At 39.5% G+C, this 27254-nt stretch overlaps 1 protein-coding gene and 1 pseudogene across 3 annotated transcripts in view; both read right to left on the bottom strand.

Moving 5' to 3' along the window:
• LOC149253782 (uncharacterized) overlaps positions 1–27254 on the bottom strand; it is a 144769-nt gene that overhangs the window by 21164 nt on the left and 96351 nt on the right. The gene's annotated exons all lie outside the window — the stretch shown is intronic.
• Positions 16788–17969, bottom strand: LOC149253783 (conserved oligomeric Golgi complex subunit 8-like; annotated as a pseudogene).

Here is a 27254-nt window from a genome sequence, read left to right as displayed (position 1 = left end):
CAGCTCCATATAATCCAAAGCAGAATGGAGTAGTAGAGTGAAAGAATAGAACTATTATTGGGGCGGCAAAGGCTATGTTGTATGACCAGGACTTGCCTAGATTCTTATGGGCAGAGGCTTGCAACATAGCGGTGTATATCCAGAATATAACTCCTCACAAAGCATTGAGGAAGAAAACACCTAAAGGTGTCTTCACAGGGAAGAAGCCTGAGCTGAGTCATCCAAGGATATTCGGAAGCGTGGCATATTGTCACATTCTAGACGAGAAGTGTAGTAAGCTGGATCAGACTATAGAAAAGGGGTACCTCGTAGGATATAACGAGACCTCGAAGGCATACAGAATCTACATTCCTAGCAACAAGAAGATTGTAGTAAGACGGGATGCAAAGTTCATGGAGGATAGAGCTTTCAGGAAATCTCGAGAGATGCTAGCAGAAGGTCAGTCAGTAGATGTTCCATTAGTCCAACAACAGCAGGGGCAACAAGGAGGACAAGCAGGAGGACAGACACCTGGATCAAGCATAGTGACCAACACCAGTATTTCCTCAAAAGTAGGAAATCCAGGCAGTTCTCAGCAGATGGAACAACAGGAACAGGAGGGGGATTTGATTGAGCCTCCCACCACCAGTGGTAGAACCAGCAGGGAAGTACAGCAAACGCTGAGGGACGCTGAGGAGTTTGTCGGAGCTCCTAGAACCGAGAAGAGGCAGCGTAGACAGCTTGACAGGTACCAAGCCTTGGTAGCACAGGTTGAAGAACCCTCCAGCTTTCAGGAAGTTGTTCAACACCAAGTTTGGGTGGATGCCATTGTAGAAGAGTATAGTCTATCATGATGAACGATGTCTAGGAAGTGGTACCTAGACCAGAGGATAGATCAATTGTAGGATCAAGGTGGATCTACAAGATCAAGTATGTTGCAGATGGCAGTATAGAGAAATACAAGGCTAGTTTCATGGAAAAAGGGTACGCACAAAAGGAAGGAATAGACTATGAAGAGACCTTCGCCCCAGTAGCCAAATATACCTCTATTAGATCCGTTATATCCCTAGCAACTCAAATGCAATGGGAGATTCACCAGATGGATGTCAAGACATCATTCTTGAACGGGGTGATAGAAGAAGAGGTGTACATAGAACAACCCGAAGGCTTCGAAACTCATGAAAAGACAACTCATGTATGCAGGTTAAAGAAAGCCTTGTATGGGCTCAAGAAGGCACCCAGAGCATGGTATGGTCAGATTGATAGTTACTTGCAATAGTTGGGATTCGTCAAGAGTGATCCTAATCCCAATCTCTACTATCTAATGGTGGAAAATGAGCCACTTATTCTGGTATTATATGTGGATGACTTGTTTCTAACAGGGTAATCTAGACTCATAAAAGACTGCAAGAAGAATCTTGAAGTAGAATTTGACATGAGTAATATGGGGTTGATGCATTATTTTCTAGGGTTAGAAGTTTGGCAAAAAAATGGGGAGATCTTCCTTGGGCAAAGAAGATATGCTACAGAGATTCTGAAGAGATTCAGAATGCAGGATTGTCGACCCATGGCTACACCGATGATCACCAACAGGAAGAAAATAGATGCATCAGGAGACAAGGAGGTGGACCCCACCTTGTACAAGCAGTTCACTGGGTCGCTCATGTATCTGGTCAACACTAGGCCAAAGATTTGCTTCATTGTCAACACCCTTAGTCAGTTCATGGTGGAACCAAAAAGGGTGCATTGGGCAGCAGCTAGGCATATTCTTAGATGTGTGTGGAACAATCAGATATGGGTTGAAATACACCCAAGGATATGACATCAGATTGAATGGATTCACAGATGCAGATTGGGTAGGTAGTTCAGTAGACAGGAAAAGTACCTCCGTATATTGCTTCAATGTTGGATTAGGAATGATCTCTTGGTGCAGCAGGAAGTAGAAGTCGGTATCTTTGAACTCGGCAGAAGTAGAATATATGGCGGCTAGCACAGCGACATGCGAAGCCATATGGCTTAGAAAACTGCTTGTGATTTTGTTCAAGAAGAGATTGGAAGCGACCATTATTTTCTGTGATACTCAAAGTTGTATTAAATTCTATGAGAACCAGTATTTCATGATCGGTCAAAACGCAATGATATCAGATGTCACTTTATCAGAGACTGTGTTCAGCGTGGAGCAGTACAATTGTAGTATGTCTCCATAGGAAAACAGGTAGCAGACGTACTCACAAAAGCTGTAGGAAGAGCTAAGTTCATCCAGTTCAGGGAGCAGATGGGTATCGTAGAGAATCCGTTTCAATAGTAGAAATAGGTTGTTTCTCAGTTGCAATAACCAGAAATGAGAGGGAGTTGCAGTACAGATGCAGTCTTGGCAGTGGCAAGACCAGCAGCAATACAGATGTAGCATTTGTGCAGTAGTTGATGGACAGTAGTGTCAAACATCAGCAGCACAGAGGGAGATGTCACAGAATCAAAGTGATGCTTCAGCAAGTTGCATTACTAGAGCACATTCCTCACTAAGAGAGAGTGTTGATTTCTGGTAGCATCGAATGTGCTCTAAGCCTCAAAATTTGCAATGAGGCTTGGACACATGTATTCCACATTACACAGAAATCGTTTTGGGAAATTCCACACGGAGATAGTTTTATTAAAATAATTATTTTTTTTAATGGGTGCCTAAGTCTAAACTTACGAAAATAAAATAATTAAAGGGTATTAATTAAACTGAGAGTGAAACTTCTAGAAGAAGACAAGGATCAAGTCAATATGATTTGAGCCATTGATTAGAATCTAATCTAGGTCGTTGATTACTCAACTAGAGGATTATAAGGACTTCGATGGGCATTTGGAAAATACACTAGGCAAATACTCAGTTACCCAAGTAAGATCGATTTTCTCACTGGTCGAAGTTCGACAAGAGGAAATCGAATCAGAGGGAGAGTTGCAGGTGAGAAGGAGAGAGGGCATCAGCATCAGTCGGGAGTGCAGGAGCAGAAAGAAGACGCAAAGTAGAGGAGGGAAAACGCAAAGGTTGTGACGCTGGGACTAACACTGGGACTGCGTAGCCCCTACGGAGAAGCTGACACAGTGAGATGCAGAGGGGGCAGTAGGTCCTCTCCAGAGTCAGAATCTCGCTGAGAAGCGTGAGAATATTGTTTGTAAAATTTCTCACATAAATTTCTCTTCTATTCTGTTGGTTGTATCTTGTACATGAGATTTTTGGTGAAAATTAATAAAAAACCCTCATTTGCTGCACCGGTTTTCCCACATTGGGTTTTTCCAGGGACAATTGTCCAAAAATAATTGTCATTGTGATTATACTTGTGCAGTGTTTTTCCTCGCATTTACTTTCCGCAGTATTTTAATTGTGAAGGCTGCAATAGAATTTATTTCGATATTTGTTGTAGAAACACTATGAATAACTTATTTCTGAATTAACAAGTAAAAGAAATAATATTAGTCACTGCAATTGGATTTCTATTTAGAAATTTTCACATACTCAATGGTTAAAACAGGTGACCTTGCAGTTCTCTTGTGGGCAATCCCTTGTAGGAATGGAGGCACTTGGGTCGTTAGAAGCAAAAGGAGGTATCGTTAATAAGGCCTTAGCCTTCTTCCTTGGACCTTCTTTCTACAACCTTGTTTAAGACTAGTTTCAAAACAATTGAGGAGAAGGACTTCATCTAGATTAGGCATTTTAACTAAAATTAACCAAGATCTTGCATCTCACCTAGCTTAGTCTTGCATTCATTCTAACTTTCTCTCATTGGGCATATTATTAACTGTGAGCATTTAATCTTTTCTTACGAACTTTCAGTATCGCTCTTGTACTTGTTATTTAATTTCCTTGCTCATTGTCCACTAATATTGCCATATATTTATTTGAGCATCTCTTTGAAACAAAGTACAAGTTTCTTTCATTCTTGAAAGTTATATCTTTTGTTCATACTTTAGTATTGTGCCATTCTCTTGTACGAGCGCTTGTCCTGCAGCGTTGTTGTTACTGTAACTTGAATCTATTTACTTGCAAGTAAATAGAGTATCTATTTACTTGCAAGTATCTTGTATTACATTGAGCATTGTTTTAAGGCACTAGTCTATCAGGTTTATATTTCGTGTTTGCCTCATTAATCTTAATCGAATCCATCTCATACACATTGCTCATAAATAATTACACTTTCTCTGATTAATACTCAAGTTGCATTAATAATATTCACCTTGCCCTTAGATCTCCTAGACTTATTGCTTCAACAAGTGTTCCTTCATTTTCCACTTTTAGGGACTATCCCCCTTAAGCTTGCCTAGGAGAGAGTTTAAACGAAGTGAGTAGGGAATGTTGAAGGAAATGTAACTAGGCTAGGTCTTCATAAATGTAATTTTGATATTTGTATTTATTCAAGAAAAGAGAAATTATTTTTGTAATATTTGTCAATGAGTTTCTTGCTCATTGAAAATAGGTCAAGCACATTTTAAAGTGCTTCTAGAAAGTCAAAGTCAAAATGTAATTATGATAAGACCCTTTGAGGGCATGTTACATCAAGTATGTCAATGTACAAGGTCATGGGAACACCTCCAAGATAAGTCAAATCCTCTCCTAGCATCAACGAAGTCTCCAAGCAGCAAAACGATGAATAAAAGTTGAATTATAGTGCAAACTGTAAGTCGGCCTAATGGGCATTCATGTCGACTTAAAGAGGAGGGACAGACCTCTATTTATAGATGTTGTCCACTCCTCAAAAGAACAATGAATTCTCTCAGAAATATGTGAGGGCATAAGGCAAGAAAAAGAGGCCAACGAAGGATGGAAAGAAGCCCTTTAGGGCAGCGAAGGAAAGGAGAAAAGAAGTCGAAGGTTAAGGACTGTCTATAGGTTAAACCTACAGCCACACGTGCAAAAGGGAAAGGGTCTGCCTGCAGCTACAATGTAAGGTCTTCGCAACTCGGGCAGACGAGCGTCGGGCCCGTCGGGCACAGCGGGCGCACATCGGTGCAACGAGCGGGCGGACATGCGACGGGCGGGCGCTCCTTATGCGACGAAGTGCGACGAACATATGTGACATTAAGTGCGACGATGGGGAGAAACACTTAAATAAACTAAGTGTTGAACTCTTGTTTATATGCGATGGCTAGATAGAGCTAAGCCGACTTGTGGAGGAGCACATGTGGGCGTATTGTGTTGGTTTATGGGGTCGGCCTTAAGGCTGGACACCCCCTCCAAACACACGCAGGAATGTGTATAAATACAAAAAGACTTGAGCTCATTTGGCATCAATCCAACCAACGAACTTCGCATATCTCTTCTATGCATTGAGCAGGGGTAAAAGGGCGCAGATAAGTGCGCATAGCTCATGCGCTCTAGGAGGAAGTGCGCAGTTTTACCGGAGTCAGTCGTAGGTCGACAAGAGTGCGGTTTGAGGTGGAAATTGTGCAGAACTTAAAGGAGGAGTTCTTGGTGTCTCGGGTGAGCACCCTCCTACCGTATGAGGTTGGCACATGTGTTGTAAAGGCTGTTCTATGCCTTGATTGTAAATTATTCTAAGTATAGACTTGGAGTTTTGCCAAGTATACTTGATGATGTATTATTGAAGAACTGTTATAATATATTGTTGGGCAGACTGTTCGAGAGTTGCCCCTCCCTTTATACTTGTTTGCAATTGTTGATATTCTTGGTTAATTGCATATGGATAATGAATGAGTATGGGCTTCATTAAGTATAAAGGATAAATGCATTTTACTTGGTTGCGAAAAACAAACTAAGTAAGGACAAGTGAATTAGGCGTAGTCCACGAAGGTGAGTATTGGTGAAAAGAAAGCGTTCGGTGGTGCCGCACCTCGCTATAAGCGGTTGGAAGAGCACCGCAGGTGTAGGGGCGTGACAGGTGGTATCAGAGCAAGGTTTGCTCGTGAAGGTTTGAAGTTGATGACAGGTGATATTGAGGCTTGAACAGGTTCAGGTGTTGAAGCATTTGAAGGTAATTTCAAGACTCGGTTTGAGCAAGGTTTGCTCGTGACAGGTACTGCAGGTGAAGGAAACCGTTTCACACGAAGTGGAACAAGGGTTGGTTCTAATTGCAGGTGACTTGGTGAAAATGTCTATCTTGCAGAAATTGGGTTATGCTACCTTTGAAGAATTTGAAGGAGACCTACTTGAAGAGTCAAGGGAAGTAAAACAAGGATTTGCATAATGTAGCAAAAGGTTGTTTGAAACAAGGATTGCTCTTCATGCCTTGGCTAAAGAAGGGATTTCTGACCAGAGCGAGGAGGAAGCCTCTCAAGTTGCAAAGGAGATGGTCTTGCTTGAAGCAGAATTCAAGGAACTAGAGATAAGACATGAATTGAATCAGAAGAAGTGGGATTGCCTAGCCCTTGAGGTAAGGCATCTCAAAGCCTTGAAAAAGAAGGCTGAATCTGATGGAAAGAATGAAGGTGCTTCTGTGGGGATGATGCAGATACTTGGTGCTTCTGCTACTACGGAGGTGGTCTCTAGGAGAGATCCTGAAAGGAACAGATTGGAGTATGTTCAGATGAAGGTTGGAGGTGCTGATGTACTGGGGCTTCTCACAACTTCAAGGGTGAAGATACTGCGAGAAGAATTGGGCTGAATTTTGTACCGGTAAAGGCACAAATGAAGACAGTGAATTCTCCTCCTATGGAGATTCTTGGTATAGCTGAGAAGGTGGACACTACACTTGGAGAATGGACCGGGAAGGTGGACTTCACTATAGTGCGGATTGATGACTATGAAGCTGTATTGGGGATGGAATTCATGAAACAATTTGAGGCTATGGTTGTACCACATTTGAGGAAGCTCTACATTTATGATGGAAGGGAAGATGTACCCATTGGTGTGACAAGGCCTGATTGTAAATTGGGAGTGATGCAAATGGAGGATAAGGAGAAGGTGAACAAGCGGTTGTCCACTATTGAGGCAAAGCTTGTGGAGCAGTCATTGGTCATTAGATCACTTTCAGATAGCATCTTGGATTTGACAAGAAGGCTAGATTTGGTGGAGGATGATGATGATGATGTTGAGGTGTATGTGAGGCCGGATGTCCAGAAGGAAGACCGGGAAGCATATCTACAAAGGATGGAGGTTGAGGATCCTGATAGATGGATTGAGTTGATTAGTGAGGGAGAGCCTTCAGGCTCTACTCCCTCTACATCTTCTTAGATGAAAGGAGAAGATGGGGCTCATTGTTAGCTGCTCATGGCAGTGAGTCCTTAAACATGGTTGAGCAGGTATGATTGATGGTGCAGGGATGGCTTGGCATCAAGCATCATGGCATGTTGCAGATGGATGGAGTTTCCATGGACCTGAGCATGGATTATGGAGATGGATTCTTGATGAGTCAAGGATGTGGCAGATGTTTGAGGAACAACAGATGATGACATGAGGATGTTCACTCTCATGGATTGAGTGTGATGGTTGGATTAGCTACCCAACTAGTTCAGACATGGGATCGCGAAGTGTACAGAGATGTGTTGACATTTTGTTGGAGTATCATGATAGAGGTTCACATGGTGACACATGATGAGGTTGACACAAGTTGTTGCAGTGGAGATTGTGGCAAAGGAGTCAATGATCATGGATCGAGATGATATCTGATGGAGTACATACCGTAGAGGTGTATACCTTGGTATGGTTGTCTTGGTGACAGTTAGTCACTAAGGTGGAACATGATGGAGATGGGATTCTACATATGTTGCAGGGATGTTTGCCTTATGTGGAGGAGTTGACATCATGGTTGATGATGATCTTGGTGGAGAGCTACCGAGATGGTATGTTGTCGAGGACGACAACGATTTCAGGTGGAGGAGGATGTAAGGTCTTCGCAACTCGGGCAGACGAGCGTCGGGTGCGACGGGCGCGCGGGCACGGCGGGCGCACATCGGTGCGACGAGCGGGCGGACATGCGACGGGCGGGCGCTCCTTATGCGACGAAGTGCGACGAACATATGCGACATTAAGTGCGACGATAGGGAGAAACACTTAAATAAACTAAGTGTTGAACTCTTGTTTATATGCGATGGCTAGATGGAGCTAAGCCGACTTGTGGAGGAGCACATGTGCGCGTATTGTGTTGGTTTATGGGGTCGGCCTTAAGGCTGGACACCCCCTCCAAACACACGCAGGAATGTGTATAAATACAAAAAGACTTGAGCTCATTTGGCATCAATCCAACCAACGAACTTCGCATATCTCTTCTATGCATTGAGCAGGGGTAAAAGGGCGCAGATAAGTGCGCATAGCTCATGCGCTCTAGGAGGAAGTGCGCAGTTTTACCGGAGTCAATCGTAGGTCGACAAGAGTGCGGTTTGAGGTGGAAATTGTGCAGAACTTAAAGGAGGAGTTCTTGGTGTCTCGGGTGAGCACCCTCCTACCGTATGAGGTTGGCACATGTGTTGTAAAGGTTGTTCTATGCCTTGATTGTAAATTATTCTAAGTATAGACTTGGAGTTTTGCCAAGTATACTTGATGATGTATTATTGAAGAACTATTATAATATATTGTTGGGCAGACTGTTCGGGAGTTGCCCCTCCCTTTATACTTGTTTGCAATTGTTGATATTCTTGGTTAATTGCATATGGATAATGAATGAGTATGGGCTTCATTAAGTATAAAGGATAAATGCATTTTACTTGGTTGCGAAAAACAAACTAAGTAAGGACAAGTGAATTAGGCGTAGTCCACGAAGGTGAGTATTGGTGAAAAGAAAGCGTTCGGTGGTGCCGCACCTCGCTATAAGTGGTTGGAAGAGCACCGCAGGTGTAGGGGCGTGACATATAAGGTCCCTGACGCGAAGCTTAGTCCCTGACACGAGGACATGGGACACAAAGGACGCGAAAATATGGGTATCCGACACATGACATGGTGACCCCCTGGAACATGACAGATTGGACAAGTTATATATATATATATATTAAAAAATAATAGATATTACATGAATTCTCATTTAATTTAGGAACTAAAACATGTACATGATGATGATACAAATTCAATCATACATTAAACATACAGCCATGATTCATCAATGATACAACTAGTACTTACTACTACATCAATGACAATAAATTGACAACAACAAGAAATTAACCATAAACTGCAGTTTTCTCATTAAGTCATCAAAATCAAAATGTATTACATAGATACCGAGTCTTGACTCACTGAGTCATGGATACCATATGTGGGAATGCCAATGGCAAAGAGCAAATACTAAACAAGGTAGATTAAGATAATAGAATCGTAGATCGGGATGGAAGAATTTCATTGGCTATAGCTCATTAACATCAAAATCAGTGTCACTACCACCACTGCTCTTTTTTGCATCCTCCTCCTTTGTATCCAATGTAATCTTTGCATCTGTTAGTAAGAGGATGACCCCTCAAAAGTATCACCATTATCAAAAGTGACAGGTTCTAGCACTAGCTCACTAAGATCCAAGTTGGCCAATGCCAACTCAACACTGTTGTCCAAACCCATATCATTAGAAAACACATCCCACATCTTTGTCTTTCCCTACAACCACTCCTCCCTCTACCCATAAATAAGACAAAAGGTTGATGTGCACATACACCATTGTCTCTACCCTAACTGCTCAACCCTGCTCTTCTTCAAACTACACAGATTCTCATATGTGCTCCAATTCCTCTCGCAAGAAGAGGATGAAGTAACCTGAGAGAGGAGCCTCATGGCTAACTACTGTAGAGGATGGCATGTTGCCCCATGAATTGCCCACCAAGCATAGGGCTTCTTCACCCCCTGTCTCTAATCATATCATATCCTACAAATCTCATAGTGCTAGCGGAAAACTCTGGAAATGAGTCATCCACCTCATTAAGGGATGATCTATCCTGAAATATTCATCACAATGCATCCTTCCTCCCTTGTGAAATCGCACCATCCATGCGAGGAGGGAATCTGCGTGAAAGTCCACCACTAAGGCACTCATTGTTGTAGTATTTTGGATTCAATGAGTGAGCCAAGCAATGCAAAGGTGTGCAATTCTTATTCCATTTGCTGACAAGAATATCCTATATGGTGGTGAAGAACGCCTCTATTGATGTCTCATACTCAGAGCACTCATTCTAAAAAATAATGATCCTCGCGGACACAAACATGGAATACCATCCCTCATAAACCTCTCCTAGGATGGGTTGTTTTGTATCTGCAAATCGTAACAAAGCAATGATAGGACCCATAATCTTAATAGTAAGATCCACCCTCTCGCACAAAGCATCATCTAACACTATATCCTTGACTCTTTTTTAGGCTACTTGATCTGTCTTTCTCCAAAAAGACCAAAACTCTAAAATAACCATGGCCCCAAGTGTTGAAAAATGTAACTAATGTTGGTCTTCATAATTGTATCTGAGTCATAATGTACTGTATTGCATAATGTAATGTATTTGTCAAAAGAAAGAAAAAGAAATTTTGTTGTAAAAGAAATTGACTTATTAAAGCATAGGTTTCATGCTTGGGTCAATAGTTAATAGGTCAAAGCCTCCATTGTAGGCTTCTAGGGTTTGTGTCAAGAGTCATTGTCCTTGTCAATATGTAAAAGACCTTTCTTGGGCTTCATCTATCAAGAAAGAAATTTATTTTTATGTAAATAAGGTCTTCTAGGCCCTCCTCCACCAAGTCGGCCTAATTAAGACGCAGAAACTATTGTATAAAGGAAGCAACTCGACCTCATTTGGAACATCAACTCAAGAAGTTTGATCTGCAATAGCTGGAGGCAGAAAAAGGGTGTGAAATTCAAGGAAGTGGAAGAAAACCCTAGCGAAGGAGAAGGAAGTCTTTGTCAAGCAAAAAGAAGCCAAATTTTCTCTCTACACTCACACATGCGAAATTTTGAAGCTTTTGAGGAGGCTGAAACTTCAGATCTGAAATAGGGGCGAAAATTCTGGAAGTTGGGGGTCGAAATTCGGGATTTTTGTTGGGCTAAAGTTGTTGGACAAGAAGAGGCTATTGAATTTTGTTGAATCATCTTGGAAGGCTAACTTGGTGGAAGAGGAAGGTCTTTTGGGTCTAAGGCCTTAGTCTATCTCAATTTGATTAGGGGAAGAGTTTGACTGGGTTTTCCCCTAGAGAAGGGTCTTTGCCCTGCCTGAGTGCCTACATTTGGTGTCATTAATCTTCATGTTTTGATTTGAAGATTGCTTGATGAAACAAAAGTAAAAGAAGAACATAAAGAGAAGATAATAATACTACAAGAGTATCACAAGTAATTATCAATATAAGATAATATTTCTGCCTTTCTGATTTTCTAACATGGTTTCAGAGCTAAGGTGAAAAAGGAAGGAAAAAGGCAGCGTGAATATCTACTGAAAAAGTCAAAGGATAAGGATCATATAGGAGGAAGGCCTACTATCTATATCAAGAAAAGAAGACATGACAATGAAATCTAAAAACAAGCTAGAAGGAGCCTCCAACTACAAGGCATGGAAGAAGAGGATAGATCTTATTCTCGCTTAAGCATAAAGTTTTGGATCTTGTTCAAGGAAAAGTTAAGAAACCTACAGATGATGCAGGAAAGGATAAATTCAGGGAAACCGACATCTTGGCCATGAATCTAATAGTAGATGGAGTGAAGGATAATCTAATACCATACATATCCAATATAGGATCCTGCCCAAGAAATGTATGAAGCCCTCTCCAAGTTATTTACCATCAAGAACATTGGTCAAATAGCTAGTCTCAAGGATGAACAAAGAACAATAACAATGACAAAAGATGATATTGTTTCATCATATTTTGTAAAGATCTCTAGAATAAGAGATGAACTCCAAGTTATAGATGAAGTTATACCAGAGAAAGAACTTGTGATTGTTGCACTACTAGGTCTACCAAAATCTTGGAGCTCTTTTGCATCAGGAATTAGCAGTTGGAAAGATAATCCAACCTTTGAACAAATGTGGAATGCATGCAGTCAAGAATAAATTTGCATCTCGTTAAAGGAGGATGAGGAAAACAACACTTATAATGCTTACTCTGCTCATCACAAGAAGAAGGAACATACAAGAAGTTCAAAGGACCAAAGAAGAAGGTTGATGGTGATCTATCAAAAGATTGAATGCTACAATTGTCATAAGATGGGACAATACAAAAGTCAATGCCCTAAGAATCCAAGAAATAAGAAGAGTGAAAGAGAACATGCAAATATTGTCGATGAAGCTCCACCCAAGAGAAACAACACTGAAGAATCTGAAATCAAAGACCTATTTGCTACAGACTCTTAGGGATATTATACCTCGCATATCCTTCTATTTTAAGTTTTGAAATGTCTTCTTTTATGTTTTGATTTCTAGAGTTTGTAGATCTAATATATCTTGTTAGAACATTTTTTATTGTTTAAGTTGTAGGTATCCCTCAAAAAGACAAGTATATTGTTCTTTGTTCATCCCTCACCACTCTACCAAAAGATAAGTATATTGTTCTTTGTTTTATTTTTCATGTTTGGTTTCCTTCTCACATCAAGATTTGTTTATATTGTATACTCATAATCTTTTCTTTATATTTTTTTGTTGGTTAGGAAAGCTTGCAAAATACACAAAGGTTATGGAGGAAATTTCAAAGGAAAGAATTGAATCATGAAAGAATTTCTGTTGCAAAGGAAGCCCTTCAAGATTTGTAAAAGAACAACTCAAGGTATGTCTTAGATTACAAGTTTTGTTACAAAGTTCTCTCCATACAAAAGGTATGATCATTTGAAATTTGAAATTTGCTTTACATTACTGACATCATTATGTATAGGGTTTTGAATCTTAAAGATTCTTGCTAGGGGGATTAATCATTAGATTGAATCTACCCTTGTTATATTGTCTCTTGTCATTTGATCATTCTTGTGAAACCCTAACCCTTAAGGTTCACTATAAAACCCTAGCCTCTTAATGCTAAGGGTATGTCAATGTTGATTATGAAACCCTAGTCTTCTTAGGGTTTGTTGATAAAGTCTAGAACATATGATGAAATCCTATTATTTTGAAGTTTAGGGTTTTGATAATGTTATGGTAAAAACCCTAGTCCTTTAGAGTTTGTTATTAATCTATAGGTTATATAATGAAACCCTATATTTTTAGGGTTTGGTGAATTAGGGTTTATAAACAAAACCCTTGTAATAACTAAAGTAAGATCTTAGGAATGAAACCCTAGGTTTATATTCGTCTGTATGATCGAAACCCTAGCCTGGTCAAAATTGTTATCTAATTCTAGAATTTGATGTTTGCATCTAGGGTTTACAAAGAAATCATAAAAAGGAATTGATATAAAGAAATAATAATGAAACCCTAGAGATGAAATGTTGGTATGCTAACTTGAGTATTGATATTCATGTTTTAATTTTTGAAATCTAGGGTTTGTAACAAAACCCTAATAGAGGTTGATATTCTAGGGCATGATAATGAAACCATAGAAGTATATTATTGATATGATTAGGATTTCCAACAAACCCTAGTAGAGTTTGACATGTAATTCCCAAAGTATATTATTGAAAACCTATGATTGGGTTGATTGAGTTGCTGATATCTAACGCATTATGTCTCAAAGACAGAGTCTAGAGTTTATGACAAAACCCTAGCAAGTTGTTAAAGTCTAGAATATAAAAGGATGTAACCTTTGTTGATTATGAACCTAACTAGGTTTAGGTATTTGATGTCTAAAGTTTGAATGTTTTGATGCTTCCATTGTAATGATATGATTTTGATATAGTTAACTTCATGCTTCTATATATTTGTATTTGGTTGTACTTTCTATTAAAGTTTTGCAGGTACATAATCTTCAAGATGTTGAAGATGTTCGTAATTGAAGATGATAATAATGATAAGCATGATGAAGGAAGCTATAAGAATGATGATGATCAAGATGACCTTGATGTCATGAGAAAGAATGAAGCCTTGAAAGGTTGAAGCTTCTCTGATATTATAAAAGAAGGAAGTTGTTGATCTCCCTAAGTTGAGAGGGAGCTTGGATGAAAGAAAAGGTATATCTCCCTAGTTAAGAGGGAGGGCATATTATGACAGTCATAATGAATACCTTGAAGAAAGAATGGATGAATGAACTACAAACGGATGTTCACGAAGTTACAAAAGACTTGAGAAAAACTGAGGTTGTATTTGGTGCTACTGAAGATGTGAAAGAAGAAAGCTTCCGAAAAGTTGTATTTGGGTAACTTGATGTTGATATGAGTAGCATCAAGATGATTGAGGACCCCGAATGTTTGTGTTTACTTGTATATATATTTGAACGTTTATTATTGATTGGGGTTGTGATTGTGCAGAATCTCTCATGGTTGAATGTTTGAAACATGCTTGGAATGGTGGATATATATCTGATTTAGTTGATAAGGAGAGATGAAGCATCTTGTGGAAACAAGATGCCTGGGAGGACATCTAATCGGCCTATGTGTTGATGTCTAAACCTCGAAGTAAGGAGGGTGCCGTTGGTCTTGGAGCTCCAAACTTCGATACACACCCAGATCCTTGGGTTGGTGTTAGAGCTTAAAAGCCTGATGGTACCTAGAGTGGCTAAAGCTTGAGTAAACCTTAAATCCCACCCGATTAAAGTACCCTAGTCAGGTATCTAATCTATAGCATTGGGTGTGTTGTGACTCTTCATAGAGTAATCATTTTGAGATCTTCCATGTACCTCTGTATATATGTAATTGTGAATACCTCCCTAGTTAAGAGGAAGTGTTGAAAAATGTAACTAGTGTCGGTGTTCATTATTGTATTTGAGTCAAATGTAATGTATTTGTCAGAAGAAAGAAAAAGAAATTTTATTGTAAAAGAAATTGACTTATTAAAGCGTAGGTGTCATGCTTGCGTCAATGGTTAATGGGTCAAATCCTCCATTGCAGGATTCTAGGGTTTGTATCAAGAGTCATTGTCCTTGACAATATGTAAAAGAACTTTCATGGGCTTCATCTATCAAGAAAGAAATTTATTTTTATGTAAATTAGGTCTTCTAGGCCTCCTCCACCAAGTCGGCCTCAACCTGAACAAGTCAACCTAATTAAGAGGCAATAACTACTATATAAATGCACCAACTCAACCTCATTTGGAACATCAACTCAAGAAGTTTGATCTGCAATAGCTGGAGGCAAAAAAAGGGTGTGAAATTCAAGGAAGACAAAGAAAACCCTAGCGAAGGAGAAGGAAGTCTTTGTCAAGCAAAAAGAAGTTGAATTTTATCTCTCTACTCTCACATGTGTGAAATTTTGAAGCTACTAGGGAGGCTGAAATTTCATATCTGCAGTAGGGCCAAAATTTTGGAAGCTGGGGGTCAAAATTCTAGATTGTTGTTGGGCTGAAGCTGCTAGACAAGAAGAGGCTATTGAAGTTTGTTGAATCATCATGGAAGGTTGACTTGGTGGAGGAGGAAGGCCTTTTGGGTCCAAGGTCTTGGTCTATCTCAATTTGATTAGTGGAAGAGTTTCACTGGGTTTCCCCTAGAGAGGGGTTTTAGCCTTGGATGAGTGCCTAAATCTGGTGTCGTTGATCTTCATATTTTCATTTGATGATTGCTTGATGAAACAAAGATAAAAGAAGAACATAAAGAGAAGATAATAATACTACAAGAATATCACAAGTAATTATCAATATAAGAGAATCTTTTTGCCTTTCTAATTTTCTAATACCAAAAGCAATCTTGACCTCCCTTTACCTCTTCAGCATGATGAATGCGGAGGCAAACCGTGTATCTGCAATCTTCAACAATGATAGATAAGTGTTGGACACCTAATCCTCTAAGGGTTAGTGTGGAAGCTGAATAGTCTAAGGAAGTCCAAGAGACCTTGGAATACGAAACCAAAGGTCATATGAATGTACTATAAATGTATATCATTTGTTAATAATAGCTATACTTTCATGCTTATCATTCATCTTCTGTTGTTGCCAAGTATGTGTCTAACATGGTATTAGAGCTGCAGGCGAATTTCTGCCCTGCTCAAATTTGAGCCACTAGTTGTGGCCTCTCTGTGCATGTCAGTTTTGCATTCCTGCGGATAGAACTGTCATTATTGTGTGCATGCCTATTTCATGTTGCGCACTATCAGGCTGACCTCTCAGCAAGATTCGTGTTGGGTTCTCTATCCAGGGTCTCAAATAGCAAAAATACCTCTACCATATTCTCTGCACATTTAACGCCTTCTACAATTGTTCTAAGACTCTGCTACACTAACACTCCCTCATCATGAAATAGGTTGGTCCTAACAGTGTTGTGCATTCTGACAACGCAGGCTTAGTTGTTATTGTATTTTGATTAATTTCTTGGCCGATAGACAAGCCACCTAGTGTTTGAATCCGATGCAATAGCAGTTGTTTAACCTGGTAGTTGAGAAGAAACGGGCCGGGGAGTGAGACTGACTGCCTACCTCTTGCCTACCTACTTGCCTCGTATTCTCTGCCTTATTATACAAAGATATTTGGGAGTCACCTTTGGGGGTTTGCATGGATCAATAGGCTTCGTGTTCGATTCCGCTGCACCACTCATGTTCAATGAACATACATAAGACAAGAACGTTGGGAGCAGTGAGATGAATATTCACGTGGCTCTGTGATAAGGAATATCACTGGAACGAGTTGAGGAAGTCTAACTGGTGGTTAATAGAGGTGGAAGTCTGAGCAGCGAAGACATATCGATGGACTGCGCTCTGGTCCCTCGACATACCACACTCGGCTTCTTCGATACCTCCGGGCACAGGTAACTCCTCACTGCACTCCCACAACACCTTTCAGTTGACTTACCGCAGTGAGTCATACAACGCACTACTCCTAAACGTTGTATTGTTATCCTCCCTACCACCGGTTCACAAAGCAAGCTGAAAATTTTCAACTGTAGCAGCCATATTGCGCACAAATAAATTATGCACTGAGGCTTCAAAAAGGGAAGGAAGCAGACCTCAGAAATCTAATCCAACCCAGCCAAGGCTCATTGCATAGTACATGCATTACTCAAGAATAATTGCTAATGATACACCTTCAGTTGTTTTTGGTAACATAGTTTGAAGTGTATTTAAATGTGAAGTTATCCTGTGCATAGCCCCACTGAAAAGCAGACCACCATCATAGTTCTCTTCATTCCCAAACGTGTCATCAGCAAATATAGCCCGGTATTGTGTAACAACATCAAAAAGATGCACTCTGTGGCAATCTGCCATTCGTTTTAAGAACTCATATACATTCCCTTGGTCCAAATCGTCAATGATAGCTGCAAGCCATGCTTCTCTGCATTTCAAGAACTATAAGCGCATTTCATGCTCATTAAATACTCCTAAACGACAAAGGTATCCAATCACTCGAAGACATTCCGGCAACTGAATATTTGCTCTAAGTCTCTGAAGAAGTTGTGATAGCATAGATTGTGTTGTTTGCCTAACTTCTTCTGCTAATGATTGAATCACAGGCAATTTCGAATGCATGGTTGCTAACTTCAAGACAAAAGCTTCTAAGTCAAGAGCCTCATCATAATTTCCATTTTGTACACACGTGTCCATAAGCTGAGGAATTTCAAGCAAATCAAGTAGTGTACTATGATTTGCTAGAAGAGTACGGTTTAACCTTCGCTTCTCTAATATTTGCTGAGCTGAGTCCATAAACTCACTGCATCCACTAGTAAGCCTTGGCACTTCTGATATCAATGACTCCAAATGTTTGTCAATTGAACTCACTTCTTCCCTAACTGACTGCAATGCGTCAGCTGCAGTAATGAATGCTCTATAATTACCAACAGCGACCTCTTGCATTTGCTTTCTCAAGCGCTCTGCATCTAAATTGTATCCCTTGTGCTGCATTTTCCAAGGGGACAAATCCAGGGGCCATGGCTGGTTGAGGATTTGAAACCAATGACGCCATTACTTTGCAAACAAATGTTAAATTTGAAGAATTATTGAATTTTGACCTTCCAAAAAGGGGCTTGACAAATCACTGCGTTAAAGATACTTCGTTGATCATTTCAGAATTTTCCTGATTCTAGCACTGGGTGAAGGTACTTGATTCTTTTGAAGCTTTAGTTCGGAGATGAGAAATCAGTTCGCAGGGTTCGATCCAGCTTCCTTGGAATTGATTGTCTTTGGTATCTTGATGACACAAACCAGGCTCTACTAGAACTGTCGACAAATTTCATTTGCAAAGAAAGTCAAAGATTGACTCTCTTTTTCATAGTGTGAGTAGTTTGAATAATTTGAGAAGTACATTGCAGCAGCGAGTTATTTGTTGGGTTGAAATTGATACTGCGCTATCTGCGACAGTGATTTGCTGATATTGGTATCATGCTACTCATATAATACTTGTAGCTATTTATCATTTTATAGGACAATTTGTAGTTGAAGATATCATTATATTGGTTTGAAATGGATCGAACGGATGATGTATTGGAACTACTGAATAATTTAATACATTCCACAGTTGATGAGATGGTTAAGATCAACAAAACCTCTCTTTCCAATATTAAAATTTGTCTCCAAAATGCACAAGAGAATATTGAGTTTTTGCAGCTTGAGACAAAGCTACAACAAGAAGAGCTACAACATGGTAAGCATCATTCTATTCAGAACATTGAGATAAACTCCCATATTGTTGAAGTTCATTCAGATTTAGTACCCAATGAAGCAGCAGTTGTACATGCAGATGCAGAAATTCAGTCTGCACTTCCCAAGTCGGTCATCAGACCTTGGGAAGAGCTTGTCCACAACAAGCACAGAACTGGTCTTGGATATGACAAGGATGTGTCCTTTCATATTCCAGATTACTCAAAGCCCATCCAGTTTCAGAGTGTTGGATTCCTTCATGACAGTTCACCTTCAGCTGTTCCAGATTTTGCCCCTCTTCCACAGCAACAGCAACAGATTGTGAAATGCCAACACTGTGACTGAGTTGGCCACATGAAAGATCATTGTTTTGATCTTCATCCATGTAAGCATTGTCATAAAACCAGTCATTCTTCAAACAGATGCTTCAGAAACAAGCATCCTGCAAGAATAAAGATTCATCTTGGATGGATCACTTCTTGGCAATGGGCTTCAACAGCCAAGAAGATATTTCACCTAAGTTGCACGAAACAGGGAAACGGGTACGAGTTTCCGAAATGGGAAGCGATACGAAACGCGACCTCCCCAAATTTTGGCAACAGGGAAACGCGAATATATATATATATATTGAAAATATTTAAATATATATATATATATATATATATATATATATATGTGCAATCATAAAGCATAAATGATACATTATAATTTATTACACTTAAACATTAAGATTTAATTTACATCACATTTACTCATGAATGATCACATAATGAAAATAAAAATATCGGAATATCCAAAAGCAACCTTTATTATATATCCAAATCTCAAAATCAGCCTTTATTTATATTAATATATGAGGTTGCAAGTACAATAAAGACTATAAGGCTGCAAGAGAGAGATCCAAATCAGGATTTTCTGCATCCACATCCCATTCTTTAGAAGGACCATTGTTGTATTGGGAGTCTCCTCCTACATAGTCGAACGACCTTAGTGCTCTTGATTAAATACACGTTTCATACCCTAGTACCCTACATGATCTTGATTATTGGGAGTTTCCCCTGCATAAAGGGCTTGGTTCTCTTGATTAAATACAAGTTCCATACCCTAGTACATGATAAAATCCAATGGAAACATTGCAATCCCTCCAATCCTGAAATCCTGAAAAACAAATAAGTCTGCTGGATTTTGAGTGAGATCTAAAATTCTACTTTCTCCATATGAAATCCAATGAGGGCGAAACCACTCTCAAACATCCTGAGTCATTTCATGGTAATGTTAAAATTTAAGTAAAATGATGAAAATGAAAAATAAAAGAGAATAACACTTTTACTTTAAGAATTTAACATTACCATGAACTGCATATCCCTCAAACTTCCTGATGAACTGTATATCAGCACTAGGGCAAAAATTCACTTTTATAACCTTAGACACGCATCTAGAAGCAACAAGGAGTCACTAACATACCCTAAAAGTAAATTTTAAAAAAAAAAAACACAAGTTAATGAGGAAACATGGGTCGTACGGCCCTGAAACGCGTTTCCGGCCGTACTGGCCACGTTTCCGTTTCGGGAAACGTGGCAGTACGGCCGGAAACGCGTTTCACGGCCATACCAAACGCGTTTCCGCGTTTCGTACCCGTTTCCGTACGGAAACGGGCCTCTATACCACGTTTCCTGCAACATAGTATTTCGCTCATACAACAAGATTTGTTCTCGAATATTGAAAAGTCTTGTAGTTGAGATCTCTTCATATTCTCACCTTGTATCTGACAGGGGGGAAATGATGGTCATCTACAAGCTTCAAAGCCACATCAAGCGAGCCTGAGCCACAACCTACCATACCAGATTCAAAGTTGTAGCCAAAGACAAATATGCCCCTGAGCATGCCTTCAGTCGGTGATACCTCTTCAAAGAATTGGGGACACTTCCTCTAGCAGAAGACTTCAGCTTCTTGCCAGTTTTGGAAGAGTTCCAGGAATTGCATTAAGCATTCCAGAGTTGTTGGTCATCCTTAAACCATCACAGGTTGAGACCTCCCTTTTTAGGTTGAGGTTCTCCCTTTTATGTGGGGTGAGACCTCCCTTTCATGGTTGAAGGTTTCCCTCTTCAAAACATCAAGAGCACTTCCTCTAGCAGAAGACCTGAGCTTCATGCTAGACTTGGAAGAGTTCCGGGAATTGCACTAAGCATTCTAGTGTTGGTGGTCATCCTTAAACCACCTCCTTTATACCAACATTTCAGAGAGCACATTCAGCCTAGTGCTCCCATGCATTTTTGCACGTTTTGTCTTACAGCTCTTTTCTTGGACTCATTCATAACCCTTCGGATTAGGGGGGAATGTTGAACACCTAATCCTCTAAGGGTTGGTGTGGAAGCTTAATAGTCTAAGGAAGTCCAAGAGACCTTGGAATATGAAACCAAAGGTCATATGAATGTACTATAAATGTATATCATTTGTTAATAATAGATATACTCTCATGCTTATCATTCATCTTTTGTTGTTGCCATGTATGTGTCTAACAATAAGTATACTACTCATAGATTGTGATGGCATTGGTACGATTTTGTACCAAGTAGCGAATATGTCGTGCATCCTCAATAAGATTTCCAATCCATGGCACATCAAAAGCAATAGATTTAAGTGTTAAATTCAAGGAATGGGCAATGCAAAGTGTCCAACCTATTTGTAGATATTTAGCTTCCATAATCATGCCACCATCCTTGCAAACAGGTGCATTGTCTATAATGATTTGCACACAAGAATCAACACCTACATCTTCAATAACTTTAATGAACAACTCACCCATATATTGTGCATCGTTGTATTTTCCAAATGCATCCACTGCTTTCAAAAAAAATGGTCCATTCAAGAAAGACACCATGAAGTTGATGAGTGGATGGCGTGTTGCATTTGTCCATCCATCAAAAACAATACTAACAACAAATGTTGGTCGTGTTGATTAATAGGCTCAAGCATTTTATCCACCTCCTTCTTTGCCTTAGCCAACAATGTGGTTCTAAGCTTCTCTGAACCAGGAGGCGCATACAACATTAAATGATATGAAGTTGAGATAGAAAAAAAAAAGGCAATGGAAAGATCAATCTCTTCTCGCCTCTCTTGCTAAAATATCTTCTCGATTCGACCAAGTGCCCTCCTTTTTATTGTTTGACCTACACCCCGACTAGAACTCCCAAGTGGAGAATTGCTTTTTCTCATGAATGAAAGGGGGTCATCATTCTCGCTTTTCTTAGATGTTGCAGCCATCATTGCCACACCAACATTGGCCTCTATTTCTAGTTATTTCCTCTTAGATGGATTCACTCCTACACATGCTCCAATTCCATAAGTTGTGCCCAACAAATTCCCTTTCACACGGAAATAGGTGCTCTCGAATTAATGGTTGCAAAAGTTCCACATCCAAAGAACATTGCCTCCACCCTTTAACTTGCTCCCTGGCCCTTGATGTCTTGTAGCATACTTCCAAAAGGGATATTTCAGTTCTTGAAATTGTTATCTTTCTAAAATGATGTTTCTCTCAGCATTTGAAGCTATTGTTACAGCCTCACTTCCAACAGATGGAATATTGGCAACCCCTAATGAAATTGAAAGAGGGGGCATTATCAAAGCGGGCATTCCTCCGTTTCTTGTTTCCCTTGATTGAGCCATAACTGCTATGAATATAAAGAAAAATGGATTGTTATAAGGTTGTGCATGTAAACAAAAATGGACTAGTAGACTGCTATAACAAAGCTAAAATAAATTGGAAGGGAAATCCACTTACCTGCACTTTCAATCTCCTCCAAAACTCATCTTCCTCCTTTGTTGGTCGCTCACACACTCCTACAGCTCCAAAACAGCAAACAAGGATGAGCAAAATCGACTTTTAGCAGCACGCAGGATCACTTTTCCAAGGATGTGTCACAAAATCGGGACACGATTTTGGCACATGCCCTACACGAGTCAAACTCATGTCAGGCACGTGTCATCATTGTGTCGCGACATGAAGGATTCAAGACACGGGGGTGGGAGGCTAGTTAGGGGAGAAGTGGTTAAAGGGAAAGAAAATGAGTACGATGTGTTTCCTAATGATATGGGTTTGGACAACAAAGTTGAGTTGGCATTGGCCAACTTGGATCTTAATGAACCAATGCTAGAGCCAATCCCTTTTGATAATGGTGATCCACCTAAGGGGTCATCCTACACACTAGAAAATGCAGAGATTGGATTGGCTATAGAGGAGGAGGATGGAGGAGAGAGCAATGGTAGCGATGTTGACTTTGATGATGATGACATGGAGGACTACTAAGAGTCACAAGCTATGAGTTTCTTTGATCTACAATTCTAATATCTACCCTAATTTGCATTTGCCATTAGTTTTCCCACCTTTAGGAGCAATGACTCGGTATCTATGTAATATATTTTGATTTTGACAACTTAATGAGAAAACTACAATTTATGATTCTAATTTCGTGTGTGTTTTTCATTTTATCATCATTGATGTAAGCTAGTTGTATGATTGAAGTTGTATCATCATCATGCAAATGTTTCAATTTGTAAATTCTAAAATAAAATCTATGTTCCACCAACTTTCCAAGATAAGGAAGCACAATAGAAGGGAGACACACAAGGGGGACATGTGGGAGCACCCCCAAATTTTCTGAAAACTCAGGGGGAACGGGCAAGCATCGAGGTCCCTAGAATAGGGGTTCCCGTCTCTAAAATTATTAAATATAAAAATAATAATGATAAAATCCCATAACAACAATTCATCCCATGCAAATTTATCATTGTGCAATCCAATGGAAATGTTACAATCCTACCAATCCTGAAATCTTGAAAACTATTAATTCTTTTGAATATTGAATAACATATGAAATTCTAATTTCTCCATATGAATTCTGATGAGGTTGGAGCCACTCTCAAACATCTTGAAACTATTGAAATTTGGGCATTTCGTGATGAATTTCCCTAGAGGGAAACCCTAAACCCCAAGGAAAGCCTAGTCAACCCCAAGCAAGATTCAAATTTGGTCAAAAGAATTATAAATTAATATGGTCAAAGCAAATATCATTATGAGTAATTTAAATTCAATTATTTCCCTCCTCAAATTATAGGTTGGCTCTCTTATAAATCATGTCGATTAGCCCCATCATTCGGGACCCTTCACTTAGATTATCTACTATATATTATCATCAATGCTTCGGCAACTCGACAAGAGATCTGTTCAATGTTCTTCTAATGTTTATGTGGCTCATGGCTCGTATGGATAAGCTTTGTTGTTTGTGGATCTGTCCTCACATTTGTTCCTCACTTTTCTAAGGCCCTCTGATTCGCATGACTAAGGTTCTAACACTGTGGTTCGTTTCCATCCCTGTCTTTTGTGAAAATTTCAAGTCTGAAATACTATTACAACAACTGGAAATTATTCTTCTAATTGTTAATTAATTTAACAATTTATTTGCTACAACAAATACTGAATAAATCACATTGCAATCTTCACAAATAAAACTGCGGAAAATAATATCGCTAGAAACTGAGAAATATTCTTGCACACATAAAAATTGACACAATTATTTTTGGACAAATGTCCCCGGAAAAACCCAACTTCGGGAAACCGATGCAGCGGTTGAGGGTTTTTATTATTATGCAGCAGTGAAATTCCAAGTACAGTCTAGATGCCTGAAAACTGACAATCCACAACAAGAAAATATGGCCGAAATTATCCAAGGGAATTTCCCTTCCTCCACAAGCAACCCTAACACAACTTTTCCTCAGGAAACTCATCTTCGTAGACCCTCTGCTTAGTGCTTGTGAAGATCCTTTGACATCTAACTTGGAAATGTATCTGAATAGGTCGTTCTGCCTGTCTCTGTTGAGGAAAATGATTCTCAAGCCTTCTAGAAGACTTTCCAGCCCTCTAGAGATTGAATCGATTTTTCCCACAGCTAAATCTAATTGCCTTTTGAAGTTGATTGTGCAATCCTTTACGCTGCCTCACTGGGAATAACTCGGCCTCTTGCTGCTGACTCTCCGGAACTGGAAAACTTCCTCCGGACTCACTGTCCCTGCCCCTTTCTGTCTCTGCTTCTCTACTGAAGGTCGACCTCTTACAGCACTGCTAGCTCTCTGGAAAATCGAACTCTCCAAGGAAATCGAACTTTGTGGTTCTCACAAGTGTGTTCTCCATCTACACATCGATTTCTTCTTATAATCCTCTGTTGGACCTCCACAGGCCGAGATTAAAACTTAATCAAGGGCCCAAATTAATTCCCTATTGATCCGTGTGAGTTTTTAGATGATTCACACCTTATCTCAATTAATACTGATTAATTAACCTGATTTCCCAAGTTTAGACTTAGGAAATATTTTTAAAAAGGCTAATAATCTAATTGAGACACTTCTAGGTAGAATTTCCAAAAACAATTTCTGGGTTATGGAGATCTCATGTGTTTTAGCCTCTCCAAAAAGTTTCAAGACTAGAACACCTCCAATGCTATAGAGACTAACATGTCTCCCATATGTTGTCATATCTGAAGCTCGCATTCTGGATTGTCTTTCTGAAGTTTGGTGGTTCAATCAACTGTGACTCGCTTACATTACTGTCCTCTGTGAAAGACTCGTATTGTTTTATGGTTGTCACTGGGACATACTTTGCATCATTTTTGTGAGTTATTTTGTCTACCTCAGCATGCTTTAATTGGTGACTTCTGAGACTGTAATCGAAATCTCTGTAGTGTTCTTTAATTCATGTGCTTGGTATCTATAGCTAGCTCGTATGGTCTATGACTCGTTCACATAGTCTCATATAACCACATCTTTGTATGTCCACTGCAAATTCATATATCAACATTATATTGCAATTTCGTATATCTATACTGCAACTTCGTAGGTCAATACTCCTTCATCGTATGCCCTAATGTAATTTCATATGTTCAAGTTTGTATATTGATTTTCATCGTATGCCCTAATGTAATTTCATATGTTCAAATTTGTATATTGATTTAAGGTTTTGTCTTGTTACTACTCTGCATAATTTGGCAGAGACTAAAATATGCCCTTACCTCTAATTCATACAGTACACTTACTCTTATGTGACATTGTTTTGGATACATTCTCTTGACAGTTGTGTAACATGATGATACTTGATGTTGTATGATGATCATATAGGGAAACATGACAAAAGATAGTAACCTAGTAATTTATTCTTATACATCACAGTAATCTTGCCCGATACATAGGAGACGGAGACCTTACTCTAGTCATGTGACAAAAGATCTTGAAGCACATATGACAGAACATATGTCAAAAGTATTTTATGATACAATGACCTAGATGGTAATAATATCGTTGACAGTAACCTTGCTTTATGTTAATAGAGGTCTTGTTATGATACATTTGACATCGATCCATGATATTATGAAAGTGAGATATATGATGACCTAGTTGCAGGACAGTTACCTGATATGGCCAATGTCTCAATGATAGATGTGACAATCCACAATGATGATGACTCTTCTCCATGACATGGATATTGTTTCTTTTGACAGTAATATGGCATTAGCTCTCTATATCAGTCAGTTCTTCTTGCATGAAGTCATCACATACCTTGTTCCAATCCGGCAGCTTATCACGAGTGACAATCCCTTTGATAAACGACTTCCATTCCTCAGTAAAGCCCTTCAAAGCAGTCCTCACTAGCTCAGAATCAGGAATGTTATCTCCGATGGTAGCAAGATCATCACGAACTTGAGAAATCCTCGTCAAATACAGAGCCACACCTTCATTATCCAACATCTTGGTGTTCTTGAGCTTATCTCTCAATACCATTAATTGATTCTCGTTCTTATTCTAGAATAAATCCTGAAGAGCTTTCCACATCTCATCAGCAGAGTTTTTCCCGATTAGATGAGGTATCAAGTGAGCTTTAACATCGTCTAAGATGATGAGCTTAATCATTGTATCCAACTCCTCATACACTTCCAACTCCTTAGGGTCTGTTGGTTTCTTAATCTCCTTGTTGGCAAACTCCCAAATTTTGTTTACCAACAAGACCAGCGTGATCCTTTCCTTCCAAGGACTATAGTTGGATGACCCATCCAACCTATCCTCATATCTCCAACCAGCAACCAACTCTGCCATTGTTGTTGGTCCTTCAACAACAAGGCAACCAACTCCCTCTTGAGTTGTACGTTGTGCACACTCTGATTTAGTTGTCCCTTCAAAGTAGCTCTAATACCATGTTGATTTTTCCTTGGTAATTCATAATCAGGTCTATGTCTAAAACACAATCACAAACACACTAAAACGCCACAACAAAAGCACTCTTCACAGCGGAAAATGTACAACATTGAATCAATGTAGTACATAAGAATTTTTGCTCAACCCAAAACTTGTTTGTCTTACAACTTTAATATAACAAACATAGGGCTCCCGTACCAGGGATCATGGCCCTTACAATTAGCCTTGATACAAGGAAAACTAGGACTTGATGTCAACAATGTATGACAATCAATTTACCCTTGAACAATACACACTTGACTTGCTAAAGAGGCAGGTACACCAGCCCTTTCTGTCCACTTGTCTTGGCAGGTCCTTTGCGACGTATACATGCAGAGATCATGTTGCTCCAATACCTCTACCTCTGTTGCTCACAAGGTCCTCTGCAACTTCAGAATCACTTACACGATCAGCTTCTCGAACTGCCTTCTATCAATGGCACTACATCTCCAATGTCACTGACCTTAGGCC

Source organism: Pinus tabuliformis, chromosome 7, assembly GCF_031772625.1.
Source record: "Pinus tabuliformis cultivar Carrire ecotype Pingquan chromosome 7, CPIR1, whole genome shotgun sequence".
Taxonomy (NCBI): domain Eukaryota; kingdom Viridiplantae; phylum Streptophyta; class Pinopsida; order Pinales; family Pinaceae; genus Pinus; species Pinus tabuliformis.
Note: the sequence above shows the minus strand (reverse complement) of the source record. Positions and strands in the feature narration are given on the sequence as shown.